This window comes from Ambystoma mexicanum, chromosome 11 (genome assembly GCF_040938575.1).
Source record: "Ambystoma mexicanum isolate Mex_15411 chromosome 11, UKY_AmexF1_1, whole genome shotgun sequence".
Lineage (NCBI taxonomy): Eukaryota > Metazoa > Chordata > Amphibia > Caudata > Ambystomatidae > Ambystoma > Ambystoma mexicanum.
The window spans coordinates 1240882991-1240905271 of NC_090934.1; the positions used below are offsets into that span (position 1 = coordinate 1240882991).

At 46.5% G+C, this 22281-nt stretch overlaps 1 protein-coding gene across 4 annotated transcripts in view; it reads right to left on the bottom strand.

The window, feature by feature from the left end:
* Window positions 1-22281, bottom strand: part of ARIH1 (ariadne RBR E3 ubiquitin protein ligase 1) — a 1069856-nt gene that overhangs the window by 635426 nt on the left and 412149 nt on the right. The window lies entirely within an intron of this gene.

Here is a 22281-nt window from a genome sequence, read left to right on the forward strand (position 1 = left end):
CAAAGGAACGGAAGCATGGAAATTTCCCTTACTGGAACAGGTTTTTAAGAACTGGCTGGCAAAACTGGTTATCGGCCAAGGCACTCAGGTCAAGACAATAGGGTTTACAAAAAGCTGAGAGAGAAGCCCATGTAGCAGATTGATGTGAGGTGTGAATAACCCGGAAAGAGACTGCGCCAGATATTTGCAAATAACGTTTAATACTCAAAAATGCCCTTGAAAAGATGACACGTATTTCGGTGCTCCAAGGACCTTTTTCAAATCAGGGCTAATGGTCTGTCGTAGCACCATATAGTCATAAAACATATGAAAACATAAGAGGATAATCACATTGATAAAACGTGTAAATATCAAAATTAAAGTGACATGAAAAGGTTAATTATGCACCCAAGGTTAAAGTACAAAAATGCATGAGACGAATATATAGAACAATTAAAATAAAAACCAGACAAAAATAGGGTGGGGAAAGGGCGTGGAGAAAGCAAGGGGTAATATTGCAAACACTTATTAGTTGCGATACAGTGTACTCTGATCATTTTTGAATTCATTAGGGAAGGCTGTCAAGAAGTGTAAAATTATTCACCTTGAAGTCGTCTAATGACCCTGTCTCACAATGTGAAATTAAACTTCCATATAAAGAACGGGTTAGATCCCTGCAAATGTGAGATTATCAAAATCAAAATGCTGTCATAGATGGTCTGAGAATTCAGATCAAGGGCATGATCGGAATTAATATAAAAGTACGTCCTTCTCGTTAGAACAACAATGAAAGCGTTAAAAAGGAATATAATGGCAAATGTAGCAATAAAGCTTGCTTAAGCTGCTCAAGCAGTATTTAAATAGTCCTTTCTGATTCCAAAAGGGATAAGCAGTAGGTCAGTGCATAAAAATGTATACATGTGTGGTCTAAGTTGTTACAGAATCAAGTAAAAGCGCACGTTCCCGTGCGCAAAATTACATGTATTACTGAGTGTGATGGGCCGTGAAATGCCAGACGGTCTCTTACCTGCTGTTTCCATTTCAAACGCCTGATCGCGAGTTGCTAAGAATCCTGAAGGGGCGCCATTAGGCGTCCTCTCTGTGATTGTATATGTTGCTATGGTAATGAGTACCCTGGTCAGTCCTTCCTCATTGTCTAGTCGCGTGCTACAAAGGCGGCCATATTGAAAAGGAGTCTAGTTAAATTATGCAGTGTAGTAATGTGCAATAGTGAAGACTGCCAGACAAGGTCAAGTATCTATTAACGCATAAAGTGTGCATGTATTTAGGCAAAATAGAGCCTCTAAAAAGAACTAAGAAGGGACAGAGTGGTGAAAAGTTAAAGTTGCTGCAATGCGCCGGAAAATAACAAGTACCCATTACGGCACTATGCCATGAATGGTAACAGTAGTAAGAGTGGTCAAGTTAAAAATCTGCACGTAGTTGTGTGAATGTATTAGGAATATAAAGTAAAGTAATCTATCTAGGATAAATATATCAAGTAATAGAGTTCTACTTCTCATGCTACTATTGTGTAGGTCCCTATTGCATTACATTAGCGAGGTGGTAAAGATATGTGGAATCACATTACATAATTATTAGTCTAGTTCCTATAGAAAGGACACCATTTCATTGTCTGTGTTGAGACCAAGTACAGTAGAATTAAATTTACAAATTTTCACCTCAGTTTGTCAGAGTTTCTTTTCTCGGTCGCCTCCACGTCTTACCAGTGACACATTTTGGAGACCAATAAACCGGATGTCCACTTTGTTATCCATTTGGTGTTTCTCTTGCCAGTGACAAGCAAGAGGCAGTCTAGGATCTTGACTTGCGATTTTAGCAAGACGTTCACGTACTCTGGTCCTGAGCTCTCCAATGGTGCTACCAATGTAAAACAGATTACACACAGATAATTGCGTAAACCACATATTTTGTCCTGCAGTTAATGGGTTGTTTGATTTTCAACGTCTTATTACTACCAGATAGTGTTTTTACATGTGCAAATTTGCACATGGTGCAAGTCCCGCATTTCCTGAATCCATTGGTGGTTTTTAACCAATTAGGTGTTTCTTCGTTTACAACTGGTAGGTTCGAAGGGCTTAGTTTGTTCTTCAGTGTCTGTGCTCTCTTGAAGATGATTCTGGATTTTTCGTCCACAAAGTTGGAAATGTTTTCATCCAATTTCAAAAGGTGTCAGTGTTTGGCCAGAATTTTTCTCACATATTTATGATCGTTGCCAAATTTAGTGATAAAGCCAATGGTAGATTGTTCAAATATCTTGTTCCTTGTAGCCAGTGTTTCTTCCTGTGTTACTAAGACTTTTGTCTAAGGCTTTGACGCATTGTTTAGAATATCCTCTGGCTAGCAATCTTGATTGCAGAAGCTTACATTCTTTCTCAAAGTGTTCTCTGGTCTGACAGTTTCTTCTCGCTCTTAGAAATTCCCCTGATGGAATGTTAAGAATTGTTGGTCGATGATGGCAACTTGTAGCGTGTAGGGTAGCGTTGACCTCAGTGGGTTTTCGAAATGTACGTGTTCTAATCAGGTTCTGTTCAATATATATTGGGAGATTTAGAAAGTTTATACTCTATGCGTCGCAGATACCAGTGAATTGGATGCCCATTTCATTAAGATTGATTCTGTTTTGGAAGGCTATAAACACCAACTCTGCGCCTTTCCATAGTATCAACACATCATCAATATACCTTGACCAATGTACAAGTTCCTTCTGATAAGCTTTATCCTGGTAGATAACTATGTCCTCAAATAGGCCCATAAAGAGGTTTGCTAGGGCTGGGGCATATTTTGTGCCCATAGCAGACCAAACCATTTAAGCCAAGACTTTTTGATGAACTTATGTAGCAGATTGGGCTAGGAACTCCCAAGGGACATTTCTGGAAGGCAACAGCAGCCGCTGTGCCTCTGACCAAATGTGCATTAACGCTTTTTAGGGCCTGAAGGCCTCGTTCGGTATAAGCTGAGATACAGGAAGCAGTTCAGCATGACATGGAAGCTTTTTAAAATGGCTTCCCTTTCGGATCCCCGAAAATAACAGTTGTGCAGAGCTTCCGAAATCGCTTTTTCTTTGAAGGTAAAAGATTCAGAGCTCTTCTAACATCTAGGTTATGGAGCACCCTCTCAGCATACAAAGCCGGGTCCAGAAAGAAAACCAGGAATGAGATTGACTGGTTTATGTTGAACTCAGACAACTTTTGGATGGAAAGAAGGAGTGCGAAGCACAACCTTATGAGAGGTCAAGAACAGATGTTAAACGGAGCTTGAAGCTCCTTTATTCTTCTTGCAGACGTAGCTGCAATTAAGGCGGCCACTTTCCAGGCATGCAATTTCGTCCCATAGTGGCAAGTGGTTCGAATGGCTTGTGACAGCCTGGTAAGAACCATGTTTATTTCCCATTTTGGGTGAGGAGGCCAGACTGCTTGAAAGAGGTGGTGGAGACGTGCAAAATGCCTCTTGATTTCTAGGTTGTTAGAAAAAAAGAGCAACTATCCGTAGAAAGATAAGCTGCAATGGCTGAAATCTTCTGCATGATAAGACGTGGATGCCAGAGGCCGGTCCGATATAAAAGACAAGGCACAGTCAAGAGAAGCAAGTCGAGGATCAAGCTGCTTAGCAAGGCACCAATGACAAAAACAAAGCCATTTACTTTTGTACTGCGCTCTTGTAGAAGGCGTACGTGCTGCCTGGATTATGCGCATGTTATCCTCCAAAAGGTTAAACTGCGCTAAAGCCCTAACTCCGGCACCAGGCCACCAAGTTGAAGGATTGTGGGGAGGGGTGCCACACCTGGTGATTGCTCTGGTGCAGGAGAATGGGGATCTGCGGTAACCTGATTGGGTTACAAATTGATAGGAGCTTAAGTTCCGAGAACTAGAACCTGGCAGGCCACCAAGGAGCTATGAATATCATAGTGCAGTTGGAGGCACTCCTGAGCTTCCAGAGCGAACAAATAAAAGGCAAAGGGGGAAAGGCTTAAGCCTCCATGTTGTCCCATGGAATCTCGCGTGCATCCTCCGCCCAGGAAGATGCTCTGAAACTGTCGCTGGAGGCATACAGTGGCAGTTTCCTGTTGGCTGCAGTCACAAAGAAGTCTACCATTGGAGAGCCCCATTGGTGGAACATTTTGGCAAGAACATCGCTGTTTAATTCCCACTCGTAATTCGTTGCAGACTGGTGGCTTAGGGAATCCGCTGTAACATTTGCCCTGGAGTGTGCACAGCCTATAGCCAGGCATTGTGTTGGACTGCCCAATTCCAAACCTGGATGGCTAGATCAACCAGAGGAGGCAACATGTACCACCTGTTGATTGGCGTAGAACATATCCACAGAATTGTCAGTGTGAATTTGCACTACCCGGTTGATGATCGAAAGCTGGAAAGCTATCAATGCCAGGAGAACTGCAAAGAGTCCCAGGTAGGTGATATGGGACATCCTGTCTGGGGGTGTCAACAGATCGTAGACCTCGAGATGACCCAGCGTAGCCCCACACACCAGAAGAAGAGGGGGAAGAGGGGGGGGTGAGGGGGGAGTCGTAACCGTGACCTGCAGTAAAGGCTCCTGGAAGGAGTTTCCCACTGAAAGGTTGTTGGAGGTTGTCCACCGTTCAAGATCCAATGTCATGGAAGATGGGATTGGTCTTTTGGATTCCGGGTCCAGAGCTTGGGACCAGCCGCTCTGCAGCACTAGCTGGGTGCGCCTCATTTTCAGTCTTGCAAGAGGTAGAGCTAGAACACATGAAGCCATCAAGCCAAGAAGTTATAAGGTACCACCAGACTGACCAGTGGGAAGAGTTAAAGATGGCACGTGGCTGATAAATCCACAATTCTGTCCTGTTAGGAAGACTCTGGCACTGACAGTATCCCAACGGAAACCTAGAAATGTCAGGTATTGAACCAGCGTCATAGAGGATTTCCACCTGTTCACCGACAGCCCCAGTTGGAACAGGAGCTGGTGGACAGACTGAAGATTGACTGCTGCAGCCCGGGACAAGGACTTGGCAGAAGCCAATTGTCTAAATATGAATAGACATGAAATCACTGCCCGCCCAGGCAAGGGCCAAAACCCATCGGTCTTCTGTGATGGTCTTCCACGCCTTTAGATGAGACGATATATGTCCTCCCAGAGTTGTGTGACCGATGGAAAACATCATTTGGATGATGCATGAGGGGCGAGACCTCCTGTTGCAGAAGAGGCCGCGGAACACTGTCTTTCCTGCTTGCGTCGAGGCCCACCAGAGGACCTTCCGCTCAGTGTGCTCGATGCTCTTGGAAACCTATAAATCCTGAAAGGCACCTAGAGCCTGGAACCCTGATCTCAGTGTATAGGCTGCTTTAGCTGGAAGCTGTTTTGCTAGGACTGACAAAGATTTAGCCATCAAGGCGTTTGCTTTTGTCTTTTGTTCCTCGTCAGTGGAGGAGTGGAAAAGCTCTTTCCCTTCAAAGGGGGCGGGGGGGGCTTGGGGTGAGAACCTTGTCTTGCACTCCTTTTGAGACTGTTGCGTGAAGCCACGACTGGCAGGAAATGTCTATTCCTACCCTTAGGGTCCAAGCGGACATGTCCACATGATGGGCTGCGGCCTACAGCAGGTCCGGAGCAAGAACTCTGGCATTGGAAAGGCCTTCTTTAAGAACTTCTAGCCTCTCCTGTGGGATACAATCTTAAAATTCTGAGAGTTCTCTTCACAGCTTGAGGCTTGCAGCCGCAAGAATGACTTCAGTATTCGCTTGTCGTAGCTGAAGACCTGCATTGGAAAAACGTTTTAACCAATGCTATCTAGAATTTTGTCCTCCTTGGACAAGACCTGATAGGCAGCTGTGGAGGATGTTGAAGGGGACTTAGCCTGGAGTGTAGCTGTTGCCACTACCGTTGATGAAAGAAGCGGCCAGGCAGTCAAAGGTATGTGCTCTGAGTGGAGCTTGTAGCGAGCATTTTTATCTATTTATATGCTGCCCACAATGAGGTTTTTCCCCAAACCTTACAGGCTTCAGACAGCACATCTTTTGGAAGAAAAGGACCTTTGCGCTCCTGTGAAGAAAGAGTTAACGCTCCTGAAAGAATTCCTTGTGGAGTCGGAGGCTCGGGTATTGGAATTTCCAGAAATGCCATCATAGCCAAGACCCGGTCATGAAAAGCTCTGACAGACTGGGGCGGGTCTTCACTTTCCTGGTCTGCATGCTCCTCGTCTATTTTGACGGGAACAGAAAACTGATCTGCGACACGTGCTACCTCAGACCTTGGGCACATCCATTTGCACTACTGGTGTTGAAAGAACTGGTGAAAGCGGAGGCAATGGTGGCAGTGTAGGGGGGGCTACACTGGAAGCAGAGGAGGCACTGCCAGAACCTGCTGAGGAGCAGGCTGTGGCTAGAGGAGATTAGGACACATTTCTTTGAACAGATCCTTAAAGTTAGCCTTCATCGGGTCCGAGTGCATGAGAGCCTGGAATTTTCTAAAGAATGGGTCCTCAGAGGAAGGTCTAGGCAGAGAAGTGGGGAGATGCCGCTCTGGAGGGGCATACTCCCAAGATTGCATTGGGGCCAGTTGCCAAGATGGCCGATTCCAGCTGGTTCCACAAACTAAAGGAGCGGAGTGAGACCACATGTGGCAGTGTAAACCTTGCACACCAGCGAGTTGGTGGGCGAAAAGGGTTTCTATCATCTATGTTATGTGGAAAAGGCTGCTCCGCCCCAAAATGTACATCCCTTTGTTCCAGCCATTGAAAATGTTTGGAGGAGCTTATCAAAATGGCCTCCTCAGGCTTTGTGGGTTGACCGCCATTTTGTCACTGCCTGAAGAGATCTGTGTCACAGGTTTTTATAAGGCCATGGTCACCACATTAATTGTAGGGGCTTTGGAATCCGGGTTAGCCCTCCGACAGGGAACCTCAGCAGAGCCATTACTAGAAGATCTTGAGTGTTTTGCAGCCCCTTTAGCCTCAGCAGAAGTATTAGCCCTCTTTGAGGGAGCTTAGTCAGGACTGGTGCTTGAAGACTTAGGTCCGTTGCCCTCCTTTATCCCTTTAGCAGGACAGTACGAACACAGTAGTGATTGTGGGAGACCTTAGGTTCACACCCGATAGCCAGAGCTCCTAAATGGGACCCCTCAATCCTGCTAGTTATTATAGCCCTATTTGGGGGTCCACTGGAGTGACCACTGTATTTTTAGTCACTTTACAGCAAACCTCAAGATTAGGCTGAGTCCCAGACTGGGAAAATTTTGGAATAACCCCGGTTGAAGTACCCCAGAAATGTTGGGCTTAAGCTTTTTCCCAGAAGAGGAACTTCTGAGGAAAATCCGGCTGTTTTAGCCCCTCGACAAAGAACCCCGAAGGAAGCTCCAGAGTCGAGGTTCGATCCCTTTCAGGACACCACATGGAGAACCCTGGTACAAGAGCAACTTCGGCTCAACCCAGAACCAGAAGATCCCCGGCCGGGGTACCCTAAAAAGGAAGGAACTTACGGACGCTTCCTTTTTTCATCAATTAACTGCTGTAAATGTGAAGGGGGTAACCGCTGGAATAACTCCTCCCACCGGACAAGCCGACGCTGGAGTGGCCGGATGGAGAGTCGCAGTATGGAGAAAATTCCCACCCATGTTCCGGTCCCAAGCACTACAGACAGAGAATGGGTATCTGCCCTTGTGAAACGACATTCCCACGAAGAACAAGACACATCCCTGGAGCTCCGGCAAGGCAGAAGACGACCATGGAGCAGTGAGATGATTGGCAAGTGGGGAAAAAAGGAAAAATACCCCACAATGCAAGTGCGCCCGACCCTGACCGCACAGAGAAAAGGACTGAAGAGCGTGGGGTGGAGCTCAGGAAAGCGGGGTTACGGCCACGTGCAGTGGCCCCATGTAAAAGAAAAAAGGGCAAAAAGTTTGATGCTTGTAAGTGCTCTGGTCCCATCCCGGAGGACAGAATGTCCCCAAAAGTGACAAGGAAAGTGGACGGGACGTAGAGTATGAATGATTCAGTTCACAAGTATGTTGTTGCAAGTTGGATCCAATGTGCTTAGTAGCTCGCCACATGCCTACTCATCTTGTTTTTTTTCTCCACTTTATTTTGTTAGTTTAAAAAAATGTATTAAGAACAAAATGCTGCCATGTGTTTTGTGCTAAGCTTTGATCAAGATAGATTTCATGGTTACATATTTGAAAGGGTAACTGTCACAAATCATTGTTGCACAACATTGAAGCCCTTACCAATGGCATGTGTGAGAACATGAACAGAATCTTAAACATTAAACAGCCGAAGAGGAGGTTCCCGTTACAAATTATCAATAGCATGGACTAATCACTGCAGGTGATTTCCAAAAGAGAGGCAATAGATGCGGTTACAATGCATTAATAACTGAATTTATATGACTGTAGGAAATGCTTTTCAACTATGAAATTCACAAATAGTACATGTTTGCTATTTTTCCATTATTTTGACCCACTTTTCTAGTCTTATTTAAATCCTCCAGGATTCACTTCTCTTCCATTCTTTTCGTTCAGTAGTTTACTCTATTTTGTACAAGTCTGATTTTCTTTCCATTCATCCCTTCCCATCTTCTAATTTTACCATTTAATTTCTGGTTTAATTTTTAATTCTTAACATTCCTATATTTCCAAATTAATTTCATCCCATCCACCTTTCTCGCTAATCTTTCTTTGCATCTTAACTTTTAACTTCATTCTAGCTTTACTCCAATTTCCAATTTCATTTTGATTAGCCTTTCATGCCTTTCATTTGTTCCTTCATTGCATCTTTTGTTCCTTCCATATTTGCTTCTCTGTCCGTCTTTTTCTTTCATACTATTACACATCTATAATCCTTGTTTTTAAACATTTAATACATCTCATCTCGCCTTTATACCATCTTATCTTCCGATTCCTCCTTTAATTTTTCAACTGATACACATGCTCCACCATGTTTATCTTCCAGTCATCTGTACACGTTTCAAGTGGATGCATGATTAAGCAAACAGATATTTCCCAATGTTTTTCTGATACAGACTAACCATACTTCCTGTCCCTGATCATAGAAATAATGCATTATTCCTTTCCATGACTGGCATCAAAGCCTTTTGCCTCCAATACGAACTTACGTCTGGAAGCTAACAGTTAACTAATAGAAAAGGGTTTTTTGTATGTCATTACCCTACATAGTTAAATGCTCTTTAACTTTTCCTTCAAAAACATTGTTTGTAGTGTGCTTAATGTTAATGGTCACTATTAAATTACATTGATGGAGATTGTCAATGGTATTATAAGCTCCTAATTCACTTCAAAATTCACTTGTCTATTTCTTGCAAGCTTTCGATGGTGGGTTTCTGAACGTGGCTTCTGTACACAGGGCTGCACACACATGCAGGCTTACTGGAGAAGCTAGCCTACCAAAATTAAATAAATAGAACATATCCACTCAGGCTGGACGAAAAGATGCTTAAATAGAAAAAGGTTTGTGCTATTAAAATACTAAGATATTAAACTTCATCTTACTTCAGGTTGGCAGTGTGTCAATGATTTTCCATTTGTAATATGAAAGGATACATAATTTCTTTTACACAAGGAAACCAAAGAGGGGTGCCTGGCAGTGCACATAAGGAAACGAGAAAGTAGAGAAGGGAGCATATGTGGGCAGGGGGTGCAAAAGAGAACACCCAGCAGTCAGGAACAAAAAAACAGAACCAAGGGTAAAATACAGGTTGCATCTAGCAATGTCAAACTGACTTCTAAAATTGCTGCAGTAAATTAATGGCAAAAAGTTTCCAGACAAATTCAGAAAACTCCAGACTTGTGGAAGCTTCAGCGACTCCAGATATACCCATTAACTCACGGGCTGGCCTAAGCTAGCAGGCCAATCACACAAACTGGCAGATACAAAGATGTTTAGTAGTCTGCCAAATCAGGCTGGCCCTAAATACCTCCACAGGTCCACCACATACTTTTTTTTGGGGTGGTTTAGGGCAAGGGACCAGTCTAAACCAGTCCTAAAACCAACCGAGGGTGTACGGCTGGGCTCAAAGTAAGTCCAAGTTTACAAAACAGCCACTTTAGGTCTGACCCATGGTTCCCCAAACAAAGGAAAACCCCAAACAAAATTGTTCAGTGTATGACTTGAACGAAATATCCTAGTATCTCAATAGCTTCCATAAAGGTACATCGGGCTAATGCAGTAAAATCAGCTGCAACTCTAGGGAAGCCAAAACTAGCTTATAGCTGTCACCAGCCTACTCCAGAGCATCAGAGTAGTAGTCGCTGCAGGACCAAGGTGGCATAATAGCCAAATGGGAAAAAAGAAAAAAATTGCTTTAAAAAATGTTGTAGGGCTACTTCAGCAGAAGTCCACCCGAGACAAAAAAAATCCAAGATCCCAGAAAACCTAAAGAGGAAAACACAATGTTAAGGGGTCGTGCCAAATAGAAGACCAGATCACCAAAAAAAAGCAAGTCTGCCAACTCTTGAATTCAGCTGAATCGAGCTAATAAGCGCACAATACAAAACATTACCTTCATTGTGATTCAACTTTATTTCCTGCACTCCCTCCTTCACAATTTTGGGACAGCTTGCACGCCACAACAGTCTCCAAAAGTGATGCTCCAAAAGAAAGTGTCCACTTGAAAGTTTGATTGGTATGTCTACATGCATTTCTCTGCATGCTAGAATACCCTCTCCCGACCCCTTCGTCAACCACTGCATCCTGGCTTTCAATGTATTTTCCACTCAGGAAGTGTTGGTAGCACAATACCTATTGATCGGGATTGCAAGGTTGTTGAACCACAAAAAGTTGATTTTTCATTGTTTTGTCATCCGGCCTTTCCTCATACTCAACCAGTTGGAACCAGGTCTTTGGTACAAAGTCTGACCTCGAGGACAGTTTTGTTAAGCACTTGCTGGTCAAAAGAAGAATCCTTGAAATTAGCCAGGTAGGCTGGAGTATTGTTTGCAGAATGCATGCAAAGTGTGTACAGGTTTCTGTGATAGTTAAATTCCCCAAGCTGCCTTTTTTCTGGTTAAAGGAATGCATGATCTCTGTGGTACACCAAAAACTGCCATGAAAGCTTGAGAGTTTACTTCTTGAAAAGTAAATGTAAAATGTGAAGGCACTGAATCATTCAAAGTAGTTTCCTTTCTGGACAAACAAGGTCTGTGCTGTATCAAGATATCTTTAACAATTAATTCCAGTTACAAACTCAGACAGAAAGGAAAGCAGGGTTATATTTTTTTGAAAGCTACTTTTTTTAATGATCCCAACAATTCTATTCATATTGATGCGATGGCCACTAAAGAAAATTTAAAAGTGATTAATTCAAGGCCACAAGGGCAGAGGCACAATGAGTTTCAGCATTCAATGCTAAATCCAGTTTTAAATTCCTCTGGACCGGTGGTTCTCAAATATGAGATAGTTGATTAATAAGAATTTCAAAATGATGCACAATAGCGTCATTTCACGAAGAGGCTATCTTGTCGAGGTAAGCACCAGTGGAGGTAGTGCGTGGACGTGTCCATCACCTAGGATAACAGTATCTACTGAAGCCAAACTGAGGCAGAAGTCTTAGGAATTGGTATTGTATGCTCTTAATTGACACTTTGAAAATGCTAAGGGGATGGTAAACCTCGTCTAGGTTGCTTGCAATGTAAGCATATGCTAGCCCCCTTTAAGTAAATACATTCACAGATTCTCATCCAGAACTGAATTAGGGATATACAGCATTTCGATGTGCAGAAAAGTAAACCACATCATTGCACAGGATTGGTTGAGGTTCCCTCACAAGGCGCATAAAAGAAAATTCACTTTTCCATTCAGATGTCATGCAATCACACCAAGGCAATGCTGAAGGGACTAATCCCGACCTGCTATGCAGCAAAGGGGATGCTGCTCCACCCCGTTTAGTTCCATAACACACTACAGCAATATTTTCAGAATAAATTTGGACCACCTACGCATGAATGGAAGGAAACCATCCATTTCAAGACACTGACGTTATCTTTTTTGTCAAAAGCATTTCAAAGATAATTGGTCTTACTGTAGATCACAAGCTTCCCAACTGACTAGCTCAATCGGCCCCCAGCAAGGCAAGGGCACCATCCAGTGTTCATACATCCATAGGAAGCCTAGCTGGGCATCCCCAAGATGCATTTGAGCATCCGCTCTTACATAAGATGACTGCCACCAGCAGACCCGGCACAACCTGAAGCGTGCCTGCGGTCCCTCAGTGAAACTCATCCATGGGCTCCCCGGCACGGTAAACCCGGATCGGGACATCTGTGGGCACACAAAGCTGTCCCGTGTCAAGGCCCAAATTTAAGGCCCTTGCAACCTGTCTGGGCATGTCCGATTACAAGCCTTCTAGCAAAACCCCTCCTCACACTCCAACCCTGATGTCTGCTCAACCATCAGCATTTGTCCTACCCAGTGCTCCCACACCACAAAACTCAAAGTGCGAGTCAGAAACGCACCACGCCACGACCTAATCATCCATCTGCTCTCCCATCACATGCATCCAGCCTTTCAACCAGCACCCTGCTGCAGGTAGGTATGACAACAAGATGCAGTATGCGCACTTATCTCCCCTCTACTCCACTACCAACCCTTCCTACTGTGATTAATCTAATAGCGTCATCACCGATTCCTTGGTGGGAACCCCTCCCGTGTGACCAAGGGACGGCAGCCGCTACCTGATCCTGGGAGATTGTATTAGGGAAGATCACGGGGGTGGAGGGATGTCATGACTTCATTGGATGACAGTATTCCAGTTTCCCATGAGGAAGCCCATCTGACCCCCTAGACCTTAATGGCCGATTGTCGGCCAACGATTCCCCATGTAGGGGAAGTCAAGAAAACTTCGTTATAGTAGTCAGAGCCCCACCTTTGATTCAAATACCCACAACTCACACAACCCCTTTTGTTGACGCATCTTCATGTGAAACCTCTGAAAAACCATCCAAGAGTTGAAAGACCCATGCCATCCATGGACCCCAATTTCCATAACCGATGAGGTACTGAGGAGAGCAGGATGAGCGAGTTTGTGCAAAATAACAGGAGCCCGAAGTCCAAAATGCAGACTAGATTTTCCAATCCCTCATTGTGCAGGACATTTAAAAATGGCAAGCGCGCTGTTGGAGAGGGCAGTATATGAGGGGAAGTTTAACCTCATGCTCACGAACACGGGACGCTGGAAGGCTGCCGGGACAAGCTGAGAGCAGCCGTATACAAGTCAGAAGGGCCGTGGATACACTGGGGGTCACGCAGGAGTTAATGGAGGGTGAACCGTTTGCAGAAACAGTGTGCTCTATCCCGGGCCAAGAGGGAAAGCTGCAATGTGGCGGCGGAGACAAGCAGGGCACTGGGGGAGCGTCTGCACACTCCAAAGTGGAAAGCGGGTGAAGGAGCCACAGAGCTAATGCACGAGCAGAGCCGGAGATGCTGGACACCACTGTTGAGTATGACCAAAGCAGCTGGGAGCCCTGGGGTGTTCAGACAAGCACGCCAACAAGAGTTTCAACAGTACGATATTACAGATGTAGAAAATAAGGCAAAGTACAAATTCAACACCCAATAAGGTTTGAATGCAGACGAGACAAGTACAAAGGCAACCCACAATCCAATATAGATGTAGCAGATGCCAGTGTGATTTGAAAGTTATCCAATAAGAATGGTTTGACTGCAGACAAGACAAAGCATAAAGGCAAAACCCAATCAAGTACATATGAAAGATGCCAATGTGGGGAAGAGGTTTGAGCAGAGCAAAGGTTATACAGAGATACCAAGCACTCACGCTATATGCTATTGTGGAATAACCAAAGAACTGAAGCGTATAAAATAATTCCTGGCAGGCAAGTACATCAGGAAGCAGACTTTAATACAGATACCTGGCAGGAGAGTATACCAGCTAATCTCAAAAACCATAAAAAGTCCTGTTAGGTGGGCACTTCAGGCATCAGAAATTGTAGGAATATTCCTGGCAAATGAATATACAAGGTGATCTACCAAGGTACAAGAAATACTGCAGAAAGATTGTTATAGAACGCATGTTTTAAACAAGAACTTTCTGAGTCCAGCAAAGACACAAAGGAACTGTTAACTAAAGAGACATTTTATTTTGCAAGTCCAGTGAAGTAACAAATGCACTATCTAAAGAGACTTTTTTGCCATCTTATCTACGAATCCATAGGAATGGGACCACCCTCTGGATTGAAGGGTCTATACTGGAGAACATTTTTCGATGGAATCATTTTGATACTTTTGCTTTTCAACACTTTTGCCAACATCAAGGTAGACATTTCTGTTGCACCCTTTGTGTTTTGTTTATAGTGCGAGGGTCAAGATAGCCAGTTTTAGACACAAAGGCGGCTTTTCAATTACTGACATCCTGACACAGAAATCCTTACGTTTTTGCTTTCTAGGTGGGTAAGATCCACTTTAGAACAGGGACCGATGTGTTTTCCCAACCCACTTTTTCCTTAATAACGGTCTATCCAAAAACATGACAACTGTCTGGCTTTCCTTTCCGACCCCTCACACTATCATCTCTCCTCCTGCGCCCCACCACCAAACCATATCCTAAACCTCTACAAGCCCCCCCAAAGCAGTCAATACATACACCGTCTCAGCCCTTCACATCTCTCACCACCCCCACCCCCCCAACACTCCCACACTAGAGTCTTACTCTCCCTCTGCACTTATCCACCCCCTCCATCCCCTTACCCAATCCTACATTCTTCCTCCCGCCACTTCCTCTCATCCCCTTTCAAGTCAACCACCACACACTTGCCCACTAAACCCAAACCATCCCCGCAATGACCATGCCTACAAAGACTCGACAATCTACGCGGCCACAGCTGCATCATGCATACACCCACGCAAGTACCTACCTGGTCTGGACTCACTCAGGAAAGACAGGTTATCCTTTCGTATCACCTCTCATGCCACCCCCAAACACCCAGCCACCTATCCAAGCCAATCACTCCTACCTCTAGCATTGTGACCCCCCACCTAAACTGAGCCCTCAATGCATGCTCCCTATGCATCCACGCCACGGACAGTGATCTCATTGAAGAAAAATACCTGTATAATCTAGATATCATTGAAACCTGGCTACACAAGACCGCTGTCCCAGTAATCTCCCTAGCCATTCCCAGTGAATACACCAGCTGAAGATCTGACGGCTCTCCAAACAAAGCAGCGTAGTAACCCTCATCTTCAGCTCCTCCTTACCCATTAGAGCGCACCCCACACCTATGTTATCAGGGTACGAATTCTTACTCATCAAACTCCTGCTCAATCCACAAATCACTCAACCTCCCATACTGACACCCCAATAACTTAAGCACCCCCGGATACGATATACCCCTGCTCCTGACGCCCATTGACAAACCATCTAGCAAGCTCATCCTTCTGGGTGACTAATATCGATTTTAGCCACCCTTCGTCCGATACCACGTATACCTAGCCACAACCCTCACGGAAATGAAACTCAGCCAAATGGAAGCCTCTCCTACTCACAACAAAGGCCCTTTTCGACTGGATCTAGATCTTAACACCAATTTTTCAATCTCAGCTACCAACCCCCTCACTCCATTGAACTAACCATTCCTTGGTTGAATAGAGCATCTCGCACATTCATAATCACACTACCCAAAACAAACCCCCCAACCTGCTTGTTCTAGTCCGCAACACCTGCAGGCTCACCAAGTCGCTCATACAAGCCACAGCGACCCACCAATTATTAATGTCCCCATGCTTTTAAAAGCTCTGAATCTACACCCCTGCGCTCCCCTTCAAAACCCTGATTCCTAGCGCAACAGCTGGTTCCCTGAAGAACTTTACGCCCTTCATAGGCAAAAAATACGCTCTTGAAAATATCTGGATGAAACATCCACTATAGCCAACAAAAACGCCTTCACCTCCACTGCCAAAAGATACAAATATGGTATTATATCCACTAAATCCAACATCTAGAACTCCAGGATTTCTGAAGGCAACTAATGTCAAAGAGCTCTTCAAAATCCTAAAGGAGCTCGGGAACCCACTCTAACCCACTTCCCCTAAAGATAAAGACTAGAGCACCACCATACAAGTAGCCGTCGCCAACAAAACATGCAAGTTGAGGGATAAAACCATCTCCATAAAATCCCAGCTTGCCTCCAAAAACAACTCCAGAACTTTGACTCCCATGTGGCCACTCCTATCTCAGCCTCCTTCCAATTCTAGCTAGTCACCCCCCAAGAAGTCGCCAAAACTATCCGGCTTCTATCCAAACCTACCAATGGCTAAGGGGACATTTGCCCAGTGCACATCATTAAACACTGCTCTGAACCCCCTCCCCCCCAATCACCGACTTTATCAATACCCCATTTACCACAAGGATTACCCATACATGCAGTAAAGCATGGGTAATCCCATTACTCGAGAAATGTACGTTCTATCCCCACCCTCCCCCACTACCACCCAATCACTGCAGTCCCTTTCCTCAAACTACTACTAGACTGCATAGCTTATATGCAGAGTCAATCCTTCCTCAAAGACCACAATATGCTTGGAACCCGCCAATAAGGCTTCAGTCCCCAACACAGCACTGAAACAGCCATCGATCTTAAAATACAACTAGACAGCATCTGTGATTTAGGCAAACTAGCTCTCCTGCTCCTCTTTCTGCTGTCTTTGATCTAGTTGACCAGGGCATCCTTTCTCAGCACATCAAAACAAGTGTCATGATGCCTACCCCCGGGGATCCAGACCAAGTCCGGCAACCTCGGAAGCAGGCATCAAGTTATCCTAAGCAAGCCCAACAACCCCTGCTAGGGGCTATTTGGGTCCAGTCCTGGCGCCTATGGCGCCAGGCTCATATGGAGAGTCAGTCCTGGCGCCATAGGCTTGGAAGGGACTACTTTACTTAGGGACTATTTTTTTACTCGGGTGGGGCTGGGGAGGAATACTTACCTGGGACTACTTTGGGGCTATTTAAACCACGCCCGAAGAGCAGCACACGCTTCGCGTTATTCTGCATCCAGCAGCGTAACACTCAACGTGCCTACAAGTCTGCATCCAGCCTTCTGCCACGCCCGCCTCGAGTTTGGAGCTCCTAGAAAAAAGGGAGAAAGAAGGCAAAAAGGTTATAACAAGAGAACTACCTTTGATCCTTACCTGAATTCCCGATCCACTGCACCTTCGAGCTGGAAGAAAGAAGTTATTTTATGCGCGTCGCCTCGCCTGCTGCAGCGCCGCGCTGAACTCACCAGCCTTCGCAGCACCTTCACATTCCACCGCATCCTCCTGCATGTTCCCGCCGCACTCCGGCACCTAAGGAGAAGATAACAGCAAGGTGAGCCAAGGGAATACACAGAATTATTAGTTACCCCCCCATAGACTTACCTGATTTTACCACCGGGGGTACTATTCCTCTTCACGGGTCGGCGCAGCTTCCACTGCATCTTCGCTGAACCCCGGCCCCTAAGGGGAAACAAAAGGACAGCAAGGTGAAACAAAGGGGAACCCTCCTCACCACAATAGACTTACCTGATTTTACCGCCGAGGTATCATTCCCCGAGACTTCATACTTTCTCTCAGCACCTGAATAAGGGAGAAAGCAACAGGTTACATATTGACATTTTATCGAACTGTGTTGGAAAATACAAATCCTTACCAGAATACTACAGGGTTGCCACGAGGAACTCTTCACTAGGGTCAAGCTGCAACCTGCAAGGAATCGGAAAAGAGTGAAAGTCAGGCATTTGAACTCTTACAAACTTTCTACTTACGGCGTCTTGCCGGGAATCTCACAGTCAATATTGTTCTGGAACTCACCAATTCCTTCGAGCCAGTGAAGCAACTGGTTATCAACGCGCCCCTGCGCTCAAAGCAGGATGGAGAGCTCATCTTTTCAAACCATCAGGTGAGACTATAAGAGGGGACATCAAAGGTGATCTGTGGGGAGAACAGCGGGGGTGGGGGGGATTTACGCTCAACTCCACGGGTGGTTAATTCCCTTTCTCCATTTGCAGAAGAGTATTCCTACGGGCCAAGCAAACAAAGCTAGGTGGGCCAGTCCAGTCCGTCATCTCGGCCCTACGCGTCACATTGGTGGAGATCACAGCTGTTCAGTTCCGATCGACGCCTCTGTGGGAGCCAGGTGAGCATAACAACAAGTTCCACTTCACCCCTGAGGCAACAACCTGGATCAGATCCTTCCTGAGTGGATACACATCCAGGGTATTCAACGGTGAAGTGGCTGCTGATCCCACTCCAGTACCCTTAAGGTTCCTACATCTCCCCCACTCTACAACATGCACCAAACCCCTAGTCGACCTTCTAGACAACCTCAGCATCTCATACATAAACTTTGCTGACCATAGCCAGATTCTCCTCTACATCACAGGTAATTAGATCTATGGCATCAGGAACTGGATGCCCAGTTACCACCTTTGCGTAAATGATCAAAAACACTGAGCAAATCCTCGTCGGGTCCCCCATTATAATTGCTTATTTAGAACCTGCTTAATACCCAGGTTTCTAAACACAGACCCGAGGATCGAACATGTGCCGCTACAAGTCGTCTTGCTTCCAAGGCAAGCGCGTTGACGGAAGAAACTAGACCCTGCATTCTCATTCACCATAGATGGCAACTATCCCTGTTACGAGCTATGTAAAAAGGCTTGGGGTATCCCTGCATGCAAACCTCAACAAGTATGTCAAAACCCTCATCTGCTGCCGCTTACAAAGTTAAACCCAACCTCAGCAGACAATTCCTATCACCTGACACCTGACAATTGCCCAACGCTTGCACGCTACAGCCATTATAGGCAGCAAGCAGGACTACTGCAATGCCCTACTGACGGGCACCTCAACCAAGAACTTATCTAAACTTCAACAAAACAATGCACTCAGAGCATCTTGGGGAGTAGGGGTTACTGATCATATCATGCCAAACGCGAAGCCCACTGGCTTCCCATCAACGCCTGCAACGACAATCGCTCATCACTGCATTGCACACTCCTACCTCAACCACTTTATCTCCAGAAAGGACACCCCACTTAACATACACTGCTTCTCCTTGCCCCCAGATTCGAAAAGAAGCCAGTGGGAGGCTTTAGTTTTACTGTCACTGCTCCCACCCTCTGGAATTCCCTTCCCCCCACTTACCAAAGACACCATCCAACCCAACATTCAGGAAACTTCAAAACCTTGGTGTTCAACTAATATGACTGATGTTTCAATCCTATTGCTCTGCCTCACTAATCTGTTCCTGCTACCCACTGTATGATTTGAATTCCTGTTTTGGCACATCTTTTACTCCTATGGCCCGTCTCCTTTCCTCCATACTGTATGAGCGTCCCTTACTAGGGACAGGAGACAACTTTTTCACCAGAAAAAAAAATCTTCACCTTTAAATTTAGAGCCGTACGGCCCTGGGAGCATGTGCTTCCTGGACTCCGACCACTGGTGCCACTCTGTCCTCTTTTCTGTGTCGACGGTAACGGACGGCTTTCACCAGCGCTCCTGGGTTTGGCTTCGGCCTGGTCATTCCACATGCTCTTCCCCGGATTCTGTCTTTAGTCTTTAAATGGGTACTCTGTCCTCTGGCACCAAGCTCCTCTCTGGCGCATGTTGACGTCCTTCGGATTCAGCAGGTGTCCTGCCTGCGTAGGGCTCTCAACTACATCCGACGCCCACGCTCTTTACCTTCGCTGCCTTGGCCCGACCATGGCTGGGAAGTTTGTACCGCGTGCAACACGCTTACATTGCACGCTCTGACAAACAGGTTCGCTCGGTGGAGGGGGCTCTTCAAAAGATCGCTTCCAGCAGGACTTGAACTTCGTCAGACAAGTCAAGGCCCAAGGTAGGGCCACTCTTCAGCACCCAGCAAGGACAACTCCTTCCCTAGGAAATTTCAGAGCAGGAGGGTCCGTCCAGGTATCACGGGGCAGATAGACCTCGCAGACAGCAATGCAGAGTACGCCCAGGCCTCAGCAACCTGTGGGCTTGGTTCCTACGCCATCTAGCACCCCACCGGCCTGGGAGGACACATTTTTTGAGAAATTAATCACGCTTATGAGATCCCCACAGATGGGAGCGATCCTTCAGGATGTCATCAGGGACATGCTACCACCAGTCCATCCACCAGCGCTGACAGTCATTCCTCCTATGGCTCCAGCGCCTCTAGGCCCTCGCGCAGCCCCCAGCTGCCCACGACAGGCCCCACAATAACAGCTGCTCTACCTCCAACAGACCAGGCGGTTCCATACCAGCATCTGGCTCCAGCAAACACCTCAGCCTTTGGCACCCAGTACTCCTCCACCCACTCTGGACCAGCAGGACACCCTGGCGGAAACTGATGAGTAAGAGGATCCCGACACTGTCTTCGGCCAAGGCATTCCATGAACGGCTCGCAGGTCTGGCCAAGTATTTGGGGCTTCCACAATTCGAGGTTGGAAAACCAGGGGCGGGGGTCCTGGCCGAAGTCCTCACTCTGTGCCCGTGGCTAGAACAGGGATTCCGAAGCAGAAGGACGTTGTCACCTTGGCCAAAAAGGCATGGCTTAACCCCTATTCGGCGCAGCCCAACAGGTGCCTCGAGTCCAAGTACAGGCAGGTGGAGGAGGAGGAGACACTCGCTGTTGGCACACCCTCAACCACACTCCTCCGATTGCCACGGCCACTATCTACTCCAAGCCACAGTCTTCCTCAGCCAACTCATACTCTGCTCTACTAGACAAGGCGAAGATCTTGGAGGCGTATGGAAAGTTGGTCTATTCCAACGCCTCGCTGTACTTCCATCAGTCTAATAAGGAAGCCATGCCTGCAGCCGTGTTAACCAAAGGCTTTGGTGGGAAATAGCCAACTTCCTTCCGGAATTTCCAGTACACAGTTGGGCACGCTTCAAGGGGGGGCTGGCAGAAGCAAAGAAGGTGGCTCAAGACATCATGAAGTCCAAAATGGCACAGACACCTTAGGCAGTGCCATTTGCATCACCATGGACATGAGGATTGCCTGCTACGGGCTACCAAGTTCAACCTGGACATCCAGGAACGCATACTGGACCTTCTATTCGAGGGTAGTGACATCTTTCTTTCCACCACCTAAGAGGAACTTGATGAGAACAGTTCCCAGGCTGCAAAATCCTCATCTATCGCCACAAAGTCTACACCCAAGACGTACAGCCAGACGCACCAGGGTTCTGGCAAGGGGCAGGCCTTCGCGGGTTCCAGTGGTTTCCAGGAATGAGAGTCCCGGCAGCCGTACCAATCTCCAAGGCAACACTGCCACAAACTGCACAAGGCAGGGCTAAGGGTTTCCTCCAGTCCTGATCCTCAGCCTCAGAGTGAAAGGCATCACAGCCGCCTCCAGGTCCACGTGTCTCTGGTGGGGCAGGCTTGCATCCACGCACAGCATTGGCAAACAAGGTTTCGCAAACCCCTGGATCCATTCAGTAGCGTCCACGGGTTACCGCCTACCAGTTCCTCCCTCCTCGCGTCCACTCCCACAGATTGAACTTCTGCCAATAGAGTTGTCCCAATCACTCGTACAGAGTCAGGCGGTGGAAGAAGTCCCAGCCTCGCAGCAGGGCATGGACTTCTACTCCAGAATTTGTGCCATACACAAGAAGAACCAGGCTGGCCTGAGAGTTGTGTGACTTTTCCACCCTGAATCGGTCACTTCCGCTTCAAATGTTCAAGATTGTTAACCCAGCACTTCTTCCGGGGACACTGCAAGGGAGACTAGATTTGCTCCCTGGATCTGAAGGACGCGTACCTACCAATTTGGCAGCCTCATTGGCCTTCAAGGTTCAGGATCATGGGCTTTCATTACCAATACAAGTTTCTACCCTTTGGCCTCAATTCAGCCCCCAGGGTCTTTACCAGGCTTATGAATGCAGTGGCAGCTCTTCACAGGGCCAGGAGCCCCATGTCTATCTATACCTAGACTGGCTCGTCAGGGCGAGGTCCCTAGAGGCGGTCCATCACACCTCTGCACTCATGAACACACTACACGAATTGGGATTCTCCATCAATCTCAAGAAGTCAAAGCTGGATCAACACAGTCTAGCGTTCCTGGGCCTCATCTGGGATAAGAGTTCGAGAGTTTTTTACCCTCACAGGACATCACAGCCATCAAGAGGGCCACAAGTGATTTTTCTCAGCATAGCAGTGACCTCAGCATGGTGGTACCAGCACCTCCTAGGTATCATGGCGGCATGTCTTCTGGTAGTGCCTTAGACAAGGCTCAAAATGAGGAGATTACAGCTGCACTTAGTCTCATGGAATCAGGAGCGGGATTCCCAGATGGAACTAGTCAGCATTT